The 14,406-nt window shown below is 41.3% G+C and overlaps 1 pseudogene; it reads left to right on the top strand.

Moving 5' to 3' along the window:
* Positions 1-4,811, top strand: part of LOC143220260 (uncharacterized) — a 41,821-nt pseudogene extending 37,010 nt beyond the window's left edge.
* Positions 4,812-14,406: the final 9,595 nt, after the last annotated feature.

The raw sequence follows: 14,406 nt of genomic DNA, 5'->3' as shown, positions 1-14,406 counted from the left end.
TGAACACGAAGTTATACCCTCGATGAAGAGGATAAGCTTCGCGGAAGGCAAGGCCCTCGGTACACCGTTTGACTTTATACCAATTGGTAACGCTCTCAAACGACATGACGCTCTACTTTAATACCCAAACCGTGAATTATCGTGGCCATTGCCAAAACTGTTGAGTCCACTTACTCGCGGTGTACCTAAGTTGTCTCTCGGAGTCATAGGATATGTGAAGCTATTGACTGATCGTGTCTAACAGACGGTGGTAACGTGGTCGAACCATTTGACCCTTGATCTTCTAATTCATGCATGAAATTAAGATTCCAGTCATTAAAATGTATACTGATTTTATTCTGCGAACACGAAGTTATTCTCTCGACACAGTGGGTAAGCTTAGCGAAAAGTAAGCCCCATGGTTTAATGTTTGACTCCATCCAATAGGTATCTGTCTACAGCGGTTTGACTCTGTAAATTGTTAATACAATTGCCCATACTGTTCAGCGGATTTACGCCCTGCACACCTGGTTTTTCTCTCCGAATCACAGGGTAGGCGAAGATATTGACTTAGTCGTATGAATCTTAAGGAAGGTGGTAACGTTCTTGGACGCTTTGACTATCGATGCTGATATTTATACAGAAACATGTGGTGCCCGTCCTCCAAAATGTGCCTTAATTAGTGTCCGCGGTCATTTTCAGGACAGTCGCTACAGCGGGTTAGGTTCTCGGAAGGTAAGGTATGCGATAAAGTGTATGCCGTTATACCAATTGGTATCGTTCTCATACGGTATGATTCAGTACATTAAAATCCACACAGTGAACTACGAGGCCTTTTGCCGATACTGTTCAGCAGATTTATTGCTGGAAAACCAGGTCTGACTCTCGGAATCAGAAGAAGTGGTGAATATATTGACTCAGCCGTTCGAGTCTCAAAGAAGGTGGGAAGGTACTCGAAAGGTTTGACACTGGATCCTCTTGTTGATACATAATATTATTGTGCCCGCACCAGAATGTGCACTATTGTGTTTCTCTGAACACACTGTTATACTCTCGATACGGCGGGATAGCTTCTCGGACGGTCTGGCCTTCGGTGAAAGGTTAGACTCTATACCAATAGGTAATGCTGCACAACTGTGTGACCGAGTACTTTAATATTTATAGCGGGATGTGGCGTTCCCAAAGCCAATACTGTACAGCGGATTTACTCCCGGAATGCCAGGTTTGACTCTCGGAATCACAGGAAAGGTGGTGTTATTGACTTAGCCGATCACCTCCAAAGGAGGGTGGTATCGTTCTCGAATGGCTGGACCCTCGATCTTTTAATTCATACATGAATTTGAGGTGCCCGACACTGAAATGATGACTAATTCCTTTCTCGCTACACGAAGTTACTCTCTCGATGAAGAGAGAGTGTTTCGCGGAAGGTTAGGTCGCCGGTAAAACGTTTGACGTTATAGCAAATGGTATCGTTCTCACACGGATCGACGCACTACTTTACTATTCAAACCGTGAACTAAGGTGTATATTGCCAATACGGTGTAGCCGATATACTCCCGGAATACCCGGTTTGGCCCTAGGTCTCATAAGATAAATCAAGATAATGATTTAGACGTTCGACTCTGAAGGAAGGTGGTAACGTTCTCGAACGCTTTGACTCTAAATATTAATATTTATACACAAAAATGTGATATCCTTCCGCAAAAATGTCTACTAATTTCTTTCCGTTAACATTATGCAGGTCACTCGCCACAGCAGTACTGGATCTCAGAAGGGAAGGTATTCAAAAGCGGAATGACTGTATACAAATTGTGCATGATCTGCGAGGGTTTGACTCCCTACATTAATATTGCCACCGTGAAATAAGGTGTCAATTGCCAATGTCCTTCAGCAGATGTACTCCGGTATTTCCTGACATGACTCTTGGAATCACCGGATAGGTGAAACTTTTGACTTTGCCGTTCGACTATCAAAGAAGGTGCTATCGTTCTCAAAAGGTTTGTGCCTCCATCTTCTGATTCACGTATGACATTTAGTTCCACGTCACTAAAATTAATACTATTTTGTATCCCTGACGACGAAGTTATACTGCCGATGCAGCAGATTAGTTTTTTTCGGAGAGTATGGTCTTCGGGAAAGCGTTTGGACTTAATAGAGCTTAAAATCGTTTGAGAACGTTACCAAATTGCAATAAGGTAAATATATAAGCTAAATTGCAACAGGTAACGTTCTACAACGCTTTGACTCTCTGCTTCAATACTTATACCGTGAAGCTGCATGTCTAGAGCCAATACTGCACAGCGAGTTTAGACGCGGATTACCTGGCTCGACTCATGGGATCACAGGAAAGGTGAAACTGTTAACTCAGCCGTTTGAACCTTAAAGAAGGTAGCGCTTTCCTCCAAACCTTTTACTCATGACTCTTCTGTTCGTATCTGTACATAAGAGACCCGTAATGAAGATTTATACAAATATGCTTCTCTCTACACGAAGTTACACACTCGATACAGCGGGCTAGGTTCACAGAAGGGAATCTATTCGGGGAAGAAAGGACTTTATACCAATTAGAAATGTTTTCCGGGGGTTCGACTCTCTACTTTAATATACATACCGCGGATTGGTGTGTCTATTGCCAAGTAGTTTTCAGTGGGACTATCTCCCGTTATACCTGGTTTGACTCTCCGAATCACAGGACGTCAACCTATTGACTTAGCCGTTAGACACTCATGGTAGGTAGTATCGCTCTAGAACGGTCTGACACTCGACCTTCTAATTCATATATAAAGTTAAGGTGTCCGTCACTGAAATGTGTACCAATTTTTTCCTCTCAACACGAAGTAGTAATCTCGATACTGCGGATCATCTTCTAGGAAGATGATGCCTTCGGTAGAATGCGTGACTATATAGCAATACGTAACGTTCTGCAACAGTACGACGGTCTGCTGTAATATTCAAACCATGAACAATGGTGTCTATTGCCAACACTGAACGGGGGCATTTAGTCCCAGTGTTCATCGTTTGACTCTCGGACTCACAGGATAGGAGGAGATATTAACTCAGCCGTTCATGTCCCAGAGAGTGTTGTAATGTTCTCATAACGGTGTGACGATCCATTTTAATATTCACGTTCCACGAATTAAGGTATCGATTGCCATTACTGTACATCGCATTTACGTCCGGAATATCCGGTTTCGCGTTCGGAATTACAGGATAGGATACGGTATTGACATAGCACATCGGCTCGCAAAGACGCTGGTAACGATCGCGTACTGTTATACCCTCGACCTTCTAATTCATACATGAACTTGTGGTGCCTGTCATTAAAATGTGTACTAATTCGTTCTCTCTGAACACGATGTTATACTCTCCATACAGCAGGTTCGGCCTTCGTAGTCTTAGGTAATCGGTAAGAAGTATGACTTTATACCAAAATGGTAACCATCTCAGATTGATGGACGCTCTAAATTTAGCATACAAACCGTGAATTAAGGACTCTATTGACAATACTGTTCACCGTACTTATTCCCGTAATACTTGGTTTGCACTGAGTGTCAAGGGATAGGTGAAGCTACTGACATAGCTGTTCGTCACTCAAAAAAGGTGGTAACGTTCTCCAACGGTTTAGTCCTCGCTCTTCATATTCATATATGATATTAAGGTACCCCCTCACTAAAATGTATAGCTATTTGTATCAATCAACACGAAGGTGTTCTCTAGATTCGGCGGGATATGTTCTCGGAGGGTAAGGTCTTTTATGTACAGTATGCACGTTATATCAATAGGTAACGTTCTCGAACGGTGTGACCCCACGATCCTCTTATTCATACATGAAATTAAGGTGCCCGTCGCTAAAATTTGTAGTAATTTATTTTTGTGCGCACTAAGCAAGATACTCGCTGCAGTAGGTAAGGTTCCAGGATGGTATGGTATTCGTTAAAGAATTTATCCTATACACATTCCTAATGTTGTACGACGGCTTGAATTTCTACATTATTATCCATGCCGTGAAGTATGGCGTCTATTGCCAATACTGTTCGGTGGATTTACCCCAGAAATACCTGGTACTATTCTCGGTATGACAGGATAGGTGAAGATATTGACCTTGCCCCTTCGACCCTCATAGAGGGTGGAAATATTCTCACACGCTTTGACCATCGATATTCTAATTCATACATGAACTTAAGGTGCCGTCACTATAAGTTCTACTAATGTGTTTCTCTAACCACGAAGTAATACTCTCAGATACGGCGGGTTTGCTTCTCGGACGGTAAGGTTTAGGTAAAGTGCTTGACTTTGTAGCAACTGGAAACGGTCTCAACCGTCTTCACGCTCTACTATAATATTTAAACCGTGAGTTATGGAGTACATTGCCAATACAATCCAGCGGATATACTCCTGATATACCTAGCGTGATTTTCGGAATCACAGAACAGGTGAAGCTATTGGCTTAGCCATTCGTCTCCTCAACGAAGGTGGTAACGTTCTGGCTCGGTTTGACACTCGATATTCTAATTCATGCATGAAATTAAGGTGCACGTCAGTAAATGTATACTAGTTCGTATCAAACACACGGTGTTATAATCCCTTATACAGCGAGTTAGTTTTTCGGGGGGAAAGGCACTCTGTAACATGTGTAACCTAACACCTATGGGCATTGTTCTACAACGGCTTGACGGAATGGTCTCATATTCAAACTGTGAATTGTGGTGTCTACTTCCAATATCGTTCAGCGCATTTACTCCCATAATTACCTGGCATAACTTTCAAAATCGCAGATAGGTGAAGCTACAGACTTGGCCAATCATCTCTCTATGATGGTGGTAACGTTCTGAACCTAGATAATATAATTCATACATGAATTTAAGCTGCCTATGACAACAATGCACACCAATTTCCTTCTGTGAACTGGAAGTTATGCTCTCGAGGCAGCGGGTTATCTTCACTGAAGGTAGGGTCTTCGGGAAATGTTTGAGTATACCACCAATACGTATCGTTAGACAGCGGTTTGTCTCTGTACCTTATACCTGAGATAGGGTGAACAATGCCAATGATGAACGGCAGATAGACTCCAGGAATATTTGGTTTGACTCTAGGTATCACAGGATGGGTGAAGCTATTGACTGAGCCGTTCGATTTCCAAAGAAAGCTGTCACGTGCTCGAACGGTTTGACCCACGAACATCGAATTCATACCTGAAATTATGGTCGAGGTCAATAAAATGTATACTAATTTGTTTCTCTGGATACGAGATTACGCTCTCGATACCGCGGGACAGTTTTTCTCGGTGGGTAAACTCTTCGGTAAAACGTTTAACTTTGTAGGAATTGGTATCGTTCTCAAACATTTTGACGCGCTACTTCAATATTCAAACCGTGTATTATGGTGCCTATTGCCAATACTGTTTCAGCCGATTTACTCCCGGAATATCTGGGTTGAATCTCGGAATCTCAGCATAGGTGAACCTATTCACTTAGAAGTACGTATCACACAGAAGTTGGTAACCTTGTCGAACGGCTTGACCCTCGAGTTTCATATCCATAATGAAATTAAGGTGCCCTTCAAGGAAAATGATCACAATATTCATCCTCTGAACTCGAGGATATACTCTCGATACGGCGGGACTCTTTCGCGCTAGGTAAGGAGCTTTCTTGTATAAAGTTTGACTCTATACCAATAGATAAGCGTTCTACAATGGTTTGGTCATTCTGCTTTAATATTCAAACCATGAATTAATGTCTCTATTTGCCAATAGTGTTCAGCGGATTTACTCCAGGAATACCTGGTATGGACTGTCGGTAACACAGGATATGTGAAGGTATTTATACAGCTGTTCGTCTCACACCAGAAGGTGGAAACGTTCTCGAACTGCGATACCCTCTGACCATCTAGTTCATACACCAAATGAAGATGCCATCACTATAAAATAATACCGATGTGATTCTCTATTACATGAAGTTCTACACTCGATACTGTGGGTTAGTTTTACGGAGGATAAAGTCTTCGTTATAAACGATAGACTTCATTGCAGTTGGGTAACGTTGTCAAACGGTTTTGACACTATATTTCAATATTCAAAACCGTGAACTAAGGTGTCTAGAGCCAATACTGTTCAGCAGAGTTGCTCCCCGAAATACCTGGTATGCCCTCTCCGAATCACAAGATAGGTGAAGCTAGTGACTTAGCTGTTCGAGTAACACAGAAGGTGGGGAACGGTCTCGAACTGCTTTTGATCTCGATCTGCGAATTCTTTTCATGAACTTAAGGTGCCCGTCACTAAAATTTATAGTAATTTGTTCCACTGAAAACAATGTTATACTCTCGATACAGCGGATTAGATCTTTGGTGGGCTAGGTCATCAGTAAAACGTTTGACTTTATACCAATTGATAACGGCTACAAACAGTTTGACGCTCTGCTATAATATTCAATTCCGTGAATTAATGTTACTATCGCGCCAATACAGCTTAGCGGATTTACTCCCGGAATACCTGCCTTGACGCTCGGAATTACAGTATATATAAAGCTATTGACGTAGTGCTTCGAATTTCAATGGGGTGTTTGGTAACGTTGTCGAACTGTTTGACCCTGGATCTTACAAATCATACATATAATTAAATGCAATCACTAAAATGTACGCAAACTTTCCGTGTCCTGATCATAAAGATATATTCTTGATACAGAGGGTAAGGTTAACGGAAGGTAAGATCTTCTGTAAATCATATAACTTTATAACAATTGGTAACGCCTCAAACCATTCGACGCACTAATTTAATGTTCAAATCCGCGAATTAAGGTATATATTGCCAATACTGTACAGGGCATATACTCCCGGAATATCTCGTTTGAAATTATGAGAATCACAGGATATATGAAGCTATTGACTATTGACATAGCCGTTTGAATCTCGAAGGAGGTGGTATCTATCTCGAACGGTTTGGACCTTGGGATCATATTATTCATAACGAGATAAATGTCGAAGTATCTAGATTGTTTACCAATTTGATCCTCTGAATACGTAGTTATACTCTCAATGAAGCGGGTGACATTCGCGGTAGGTACGGCCATCTGTAAAACGATTGACTATATAACAACAGGTTAACTATATAACAACGTTTTCAGACGGCTTGACGCTCAATTTTTATATTCAAACTGCGAATTATGGTGTGTATTGCCAATACTGTTTAGCGGATTTACACCCGGAATACCTGATTTGTCTCTCAGTTGTAGCAGGATACGTGAAGCTATTGACTCAGCCGATCGTCTCTCACAGATGGTGGCAACGTTCTCGACGTTGAGGTGCCCGTCACAGAAATGTTTACCTCATTTTTTCCTCTGAACACATTGTTATACACTCCCGATGCAAGCGCGTTATGCTTTCGGAATGTATGGTCATCAATAAACCGTTTGATTTTTATAACCAATTGGAAACGATCTCAAGCAGTATGTCGCTCTACTTTAATATTCCAAACCGTGACTTGGGGCTTCTATTGCCAGTACCCTTTCAGCGGATGTCCTCCTGGAACACATATTCTCGCTCTCGGAATCACAGCATTAGGTCAAGCTATTGACTTGGCCGTTCAACTTCATAATGATGGTGGTGACATTCTCGAACGGTTTGTCTCTCGATTTTAATATTTAAACGTGAAAATGTTCTGTCCGCTTGCAAAAATGTTACTAATTTGTCCCTGCGAACAGTAAGTAAGACACCCTCTACAGCGGACTAGGTTCCCATAATGTAAAGTAATCGGTAAAAGGAAGGACTTTTACTCGTATTGGTAATGTTTTCCGACTGATTGTCGCCCTACATTAGTTTTCATACCGTGAATTAAAGATTCGATTGCCCATAATCTTCCAAGGATTTACTCCCGGAATATCTGGTTCGACTCTCGTAAATCGGAGGACAGGTGATGCTACTGACATAGTCCTTCGATTCACAAAAGGAGGTTGTAACGTTCTCGATCGGATTGACACTCGATTTTCTAATTTATATTAAGTTAACTAGCGTCACTGAAATGAATACTAATTTCTTTCCCCTGAGCACGAAGTAATACTCTCGATGCATCGGGTCAGGGTTCACGGAATGTAAGGCCTTCAGTAAAATGTTTGTGTTTGTAGCAATTGGTAATGGTATCAAACGGTTTGACGAACAACTTTAATATCAAACCGTGAATGAAGGTGACTTTTGGCAATTCTGTTAGGCGCTTTCACTCCTGGGATGCCCGGTTTTACTCACGGAATCGCAACATAGGTGGAGTTTTTACTTAGCTGTTCATATATATATACAGCGGGTCAGTTGTTCGGAGGGGAAAGGTATTCTGTAAGAAGATTGACCGTGCACGTAATAGGTAATTCTGCAACGACTTGACGGCCTGCTTTTAATATTCAAACCGTGATATAAGGTGTCAATTTCCCATACTCTTCAGCGGATTTACTCCTGGAATACCTGGTTTGACTCCCGGAATAACGGGGTAAATGAAGCTCGTGACTTAGCTGTCCGACGGCCAAAGAGGGTGGCAACTTTCTTGAACGGTTAGACCCTCGATCTTTTATCCATAATGAAATTAAGGTACCCGTCACTAAAATGATTACGAGTTTGCTTCACTGGTCGCGAAGTTATACACTCACATACTTGGCGTCAGGCTTTCGGATGGTAGGGCTCTGGTTAAGAAGCTTGACTCTATACCAATGGGTAACGAACTCAAATAGTTTCACGCCCTACTTTAATATTCCAAAGGCAAATGAAGGCGTTCATTACCAACAGCATACAGCGGATTTACTCCTGACATACCTAGTGTGACCCTCCTAATTACTAGAATAGGTAAAGCTATTATCTTAGTTATGCCATTCTCATAGAAGATGGTAACGTCATGGAATGGTTTGCATCACGATGTTCTCTCCCATACATGAAATTAAGGTGCCGGTCACTACAATGTATACTTGTTTGTTTCAGGTTACAGTAAGCAACCCACTCCCTGCAGCAGGTTAGGTTCTCTGTAGGTATGGTAATTGGTGAAACGTTTGACTTTATATCAACTGATATCGTTCACAAACGGTTTCACGATCTACTTTAATATTCATGCCGTTAGTTAAGGTGTCCGTTTCCGATAGTGTACATCGGATTGACTCCCGACATACATGATTTGCCTATGGGAATAGCAGGATAGGTGAAGGTATTGAGTTGACAGTTCGACTCTAGAAGAAGATGGGACCGTTCTCCAACGGTTTGACACTCGATAATTCTGTTCATACATGAAAATAAGGTGTGCTTCTGCTATAATTTCTACTGATTTGTTTCCGAGAGCAACAAGTAAGACACTGGCTACCGCGGGTTAGGTACACTTAAGGTAAGGTATTCGGTAAGACAAGCGACTTTATACTAATAGGTTATTTTCCCCGACGGTTTGACTCTTTACTTTAGTATTCATACCGTGAATTATAGTGTGTATTGCAAAACTGTTCATCGGATTTTCTCCCGGGATATCTCATTTGGTCCTTGGAATCTTGGTATGTCTGAGGCTATCAACTTGGCCATTCGTCTCTCAAAGAAGACGGTACCGTCTTCGCACGGTTTGACAAAGCGATCCTCTTATTCATACATAAAGGTAAGGTGCCCATCGCTAAAATATATACAAATTTATTCCTCTGAACACCAAGTTATACACTCGATATAATGCGATAGGCTTCGGCGTTTAAGGGATTCAGTAAAGCGTTTGACTTTATTCTAATTGGAAACGTTCTCAAACGGATTGGCTCTGGACTTTAATATTTATAACATAAGATAGAGTGTCTAATGTCAACAATCTTAAGCGGATTTACTCCTGGAATACGCGATAGGACTCTCGGAATCACATGATAGATGGAGCTATTGACTTATCGCTTCGACTCTCGAGGACGGTGTTAACGTCCTCGATTTCACCTTCGATATTCTAATTCATACATGAAGATAAAATGCCCGTCACAGAAATGAATACTAACTTGATCCCCTGAACATGAAGTTATACCCACGATACATCGGGTTATGTTCTCGGAAAGTAGGATATCTGCTGAGGAGCATGACATTCTATCAACAGTTAACGTTCTCCAGCGGCTTGATTCTGTACTTTAATATTCATACAGTTGGTTGAGGTTTTTATTGCCAATAATGTTCAGCGAATTTACTCCTGGAATACCTGATTTGCCTCTCGGAATCACAGGATAGCTGCAGCTTTTGACATAGATGTGCGACTTTCAAAGACGGCGACAACGTTGTCGAACGGTTTGACACTCGATATTATTATTCATACTTGAAGTTAAGGTGTACGTCTGCCAAAATATCTACTAATTCGTTCCTGTGAACTCAAAGCAAGACAATCGCTACGGTGGCTTATGTTCTAGGAATGTATGCTATAGGTTGAAAAGAATGACTCTATACTAATTGGTAATGTTCCTCGACCGACTGACCATCTACTTTAATATTCATACCGTGAATTAAGGTGTCTGATGTCAATAGTATTCAGCGGATTTACTCCTGGAATACCTGGTGCTACTGTTGGACCACAGCATCGGTCATGCAATTGTCTTACCATTTCCAATCTTAGTTAAGTTAGCGACTTCCTCGAACGGTTTGTCCATCGATATCCATATTCCTAATGAAATGAAAGTCCTAGTCACTATGATGCTTACTAATGTACTTCCCTAAGTACGAAGCTATACTCTCGAATCTATTGCCCTAGCCGTTCGACTCTCAAAAGTGTGTGGTAACGTTCTCGAACGGTTTGACACACGATCTTCTACTTCATACATGGAATTATTGTGCCCGTCACTAAAATGTATATTAATTCGTCCCTCTGATCACCATGATATACTCGCGATAGAGCGATTTAGTTTTTCGAAGTGTAAGGCATTCTGTAAGGAGTTTGACCCTACAGCTATATGTAACGTTCTACAACGGCTTGACGGCCTACTTCAATATTCAGGTCGTGAAATGATGTGTCTATTGCCAATGCTGTACAGCGCATTTAGTCCCGCAATATCTGGTTCGACACTCGGAATCACAGGATATGCAAGGATATTCACTCATCCGTTCGGCTATCAAATAAGGTTGTAACAATCTCGAACGATTTAACACTCGATCGTCTTATTCATATTTGATAATAAGGTGTGCTTCTGCAATAATGCCTACTCGATTGTATACGTGAGCACTAAGCATGACACTCGCAACAGTGTGTCATGTTCGCGGCTGGTAAGGTATTCTGTAAAAGGAATGGCTTAGTACGAATTGGTAATGTTAGCCGACGCTATGACTCTATACTTTAATATGCATACATTAAATTAAGGTGTCCACAGCCAATATTTCTCAGCAGATTTACTCCAGGAATACTTTGCTTAGCTCTAGGAATCGCAGGATGGCTGATTTTATTGACTTCGTCGTTCGACTCTCAAAGAAGATGTAACCGTTCTCGAACGGTTTGACTCTCGGTAATTCCGATCATACATGAAAATAAGATGTGCTTCCGCTGTAATGTCAACTAATTTGTTTCCATATACAATAAGTATGACACTGGCTACAGCCAGTTAGATTCTCTTAAGGTAATGTGTTCGTAATAAAGAATGACATTATAATAATAGGTAATTTTCTCCGACAGTTTGAATTTCTACCTTAATTTTCAGTACATGAATTAAGCTGTCTACTAAATATACTGTTCAGCAGATTTACTCCTGGAATACCTGGTTTGACTTTCGGTATCACGGGGTAAATGAAGCTAGTGACTTAGCTGTGCGACTGTAAAAGAAGGTGTCAACGTACTTGAACGGTTTGAACCTCGACGTTCTTATCGATAATGAAATTAATGTACTCGTCAAATGTTTACTAGTTTGCTTCTGTGAAAAGGAAGATATAATCTTGACGCGGCTGGTTAGCTGCTCCGAAGGTAAGGTTGTCTACAGAGTGCTTAACTCCATACCAATAGGTATCGTTCTGCCATGGTATGACGGTTTGCTTTAATATTCACGCCGTGAAATAAGGTTTTTATTGCCAATACTGTTACGCGGATTTACTCCCGGAATACCCGGTTTGACTCTCGGAATCACAGGATAGGTGGAGCTATTGACATCTACGTTTGTCTCTCAGAGAATGTGGTAACTTTCTTGACCGGTTTGACCATCGATCTACTAATTCACACATGAATTTAAGATGCCTGTCACTGAAATGAATACTAACTTCGTTCTCTCACGAAGTTATACTCTAGGATCAAAGGCTTATCTTCTCGGAAGGTAAGGCCGTCGGTAAAGGGAGGACTTCATACCAATTTATAACTTTCGACAATGATTTGGCATTATACTTGAACATTCGTGCAGTGAATGAAGGTATGTATTGCCAATAGCGTTCAGCCGATTTACTCCCGGAATACCTGGTTTGATTTTCGAAATCACAGGACACGTGAAGCTGATGACCTAGATGAAGACTCTCAAAAAAGGTAGTAACGACCTCATACGGTTTGCCCTCGTTATTCCTATATAAGCACAAATATAATGTGTCCATCTGCTAAAATGTATACTTGTTTTATCACGAAAAAGCTACGGAACACAATCGTTGCAGCGGATTAGGTTATCGGAAGGTAAGGGTATTGGATAAAAAGAATTGCATTTTACAAATTGGTATTCTTCTCCCACGGCTTGACTATCTACTTTAATATTCATACCATGAATTATGGTGTTTATTGCAAAACTGGACAGCGGCTTTTATACCGGAATACCTTGAGTGATTCTTGGTATTACAGGATAAGTGAAGCTATAGACTTACCTCTGTGCGACACACAAGGAAGGAGATGACTTGCGCCAACGGTATGACTCTCGATCATTTTGTTGATACTTGAAACTAAGGTGCACCGCACTAAAATGTGTACTTACTCGTATATCTGGACAAGACGTTGCACCCTTGATACAGCGACGTTAGCGGGAAGTAGGGCCTTCGGCAAAACGTATTGCTGCATACCAATAGGTAACGTCCTACAAAGGTTTGAATATGTACTTCAATACCTAAACCGTAAAATAGGGTGCATATAGCCAATACTGTACAGTGGATCTACTCTAGGCATACCTGGCTTAACTCGCGGAATCACACGATAGGTGAAACTACTGTCATATCCGTTCGATTTTAAGGAATGCGGTAACGTTTGCGAATGGTTTAACACTCGATCGTGTAATTCATACATGGGGTCAAAACGCCGGACAACATTATGAACTAAAATAAAATAATTCTTTTCAACTAATACCTTACCTTCCGATAACCTATCCCGCTGCAGCGTGTGTCTATATTAGTTTTCACGGCAACAAATGAGTAGACATATCAGCAGGCGGACAACTCAGTTTCCCGTATGAATAGCAAAATCGTGAGTCAAGCTGTTCTGGAACGTTAGCACCTTTCTTGAGTGTCGTACTGATAAGTCAATAGCTTCATAGACCTTCCTATTCCGAGGGTCAGACCAGGAATTCCGAGAGTCTATCCGCTGTATAGTATTGGCAATAGACACATTAATTCACAGTATGAATAGTACAATACAGGGTCATATCGTTGTAAAACAGTACCTACTGGTATACAGTCAAACATGTCACAGAGGGCCTTACCTTCCGTGAAGCTAACCCGCTAAATCGGGATTATAGCTCCGTTCTCAGAGAAGCAAGTTGGTATACGTTCTATGACGGGCACCTTATTTTAATTTTGGAGTTAAGGGACAGATGAATAAACCGTTCGTTACCACCTTCTTTGAGAGTCTAACGGCTAAGTCAATAGCTTCACCTATACTTGTGATTCCCAGAGTCAAGCTTGGTATTCCAGGAGTAAATCCGCTCAGCAGCTTTGTCAATAAACACCATGTTTCACGGATTGAATATTGAAGTAGAGAGTCAATCCGTTCGGGATATAACTATTTGTTACAAATTCACTTCGGTAAGTACTTGTTTCCACCTTTTTTGTGAAATCGCACCTATAACACTATAGCTTCACCAATTCTGTGATTCCGAGTATCATACCAGCTTATCCGAAAGTACATCCGCCGTACAGTCTTAGACACCACATATCATGGTATTGATATTAATATGCAGAGTCAAACCTTGGTAGAACGTTATCTGTTGGTATAGAGACAAAGATTTTACCGAAGGCCATACCTTCCTTGACGCTATCGAGCTGTATAGAGGGTGTGGCTTCGTGATCAGAGGAGAAAGTTAGTATGAATTTTAGTGTCAGGCACCATAATTTCATGTATTACTTAGCAGATCGTGGGTCAAACCGTTCGAGAACGTTACCATTTTCTTGGAAAGACGAACGGCTATGTCCGTTCCGTAGGCTTGACCTATTCCAATATTCTAGGAGTCAAACCATGTATTCCCGGACTAAATGCTACTAATTTCCTAACTTGCTGCAGCGGGTTGGGCTTCTCGGTATGTAAGT

This window comes from Lasioglossum baleicum, unplaced genomic scaffold (assembly GCF_051020765.1).
Source record: "Lasioglossum baleicum unplaced genomic scaffold, iyLasBale1 scaffold0588, whole genome shotgun sequence".
Classification (NCBI taxonomy): domain Eukaryota; kingdom Metazoa; phylum Arthropoda; class Insecta; order Hymenoptera; family Halictidae; genus Lasioglossum; species Lasioglossum baleicum.
This window is presented reverse-complemented; position numbering and strand designations above follow the sequence as displayed.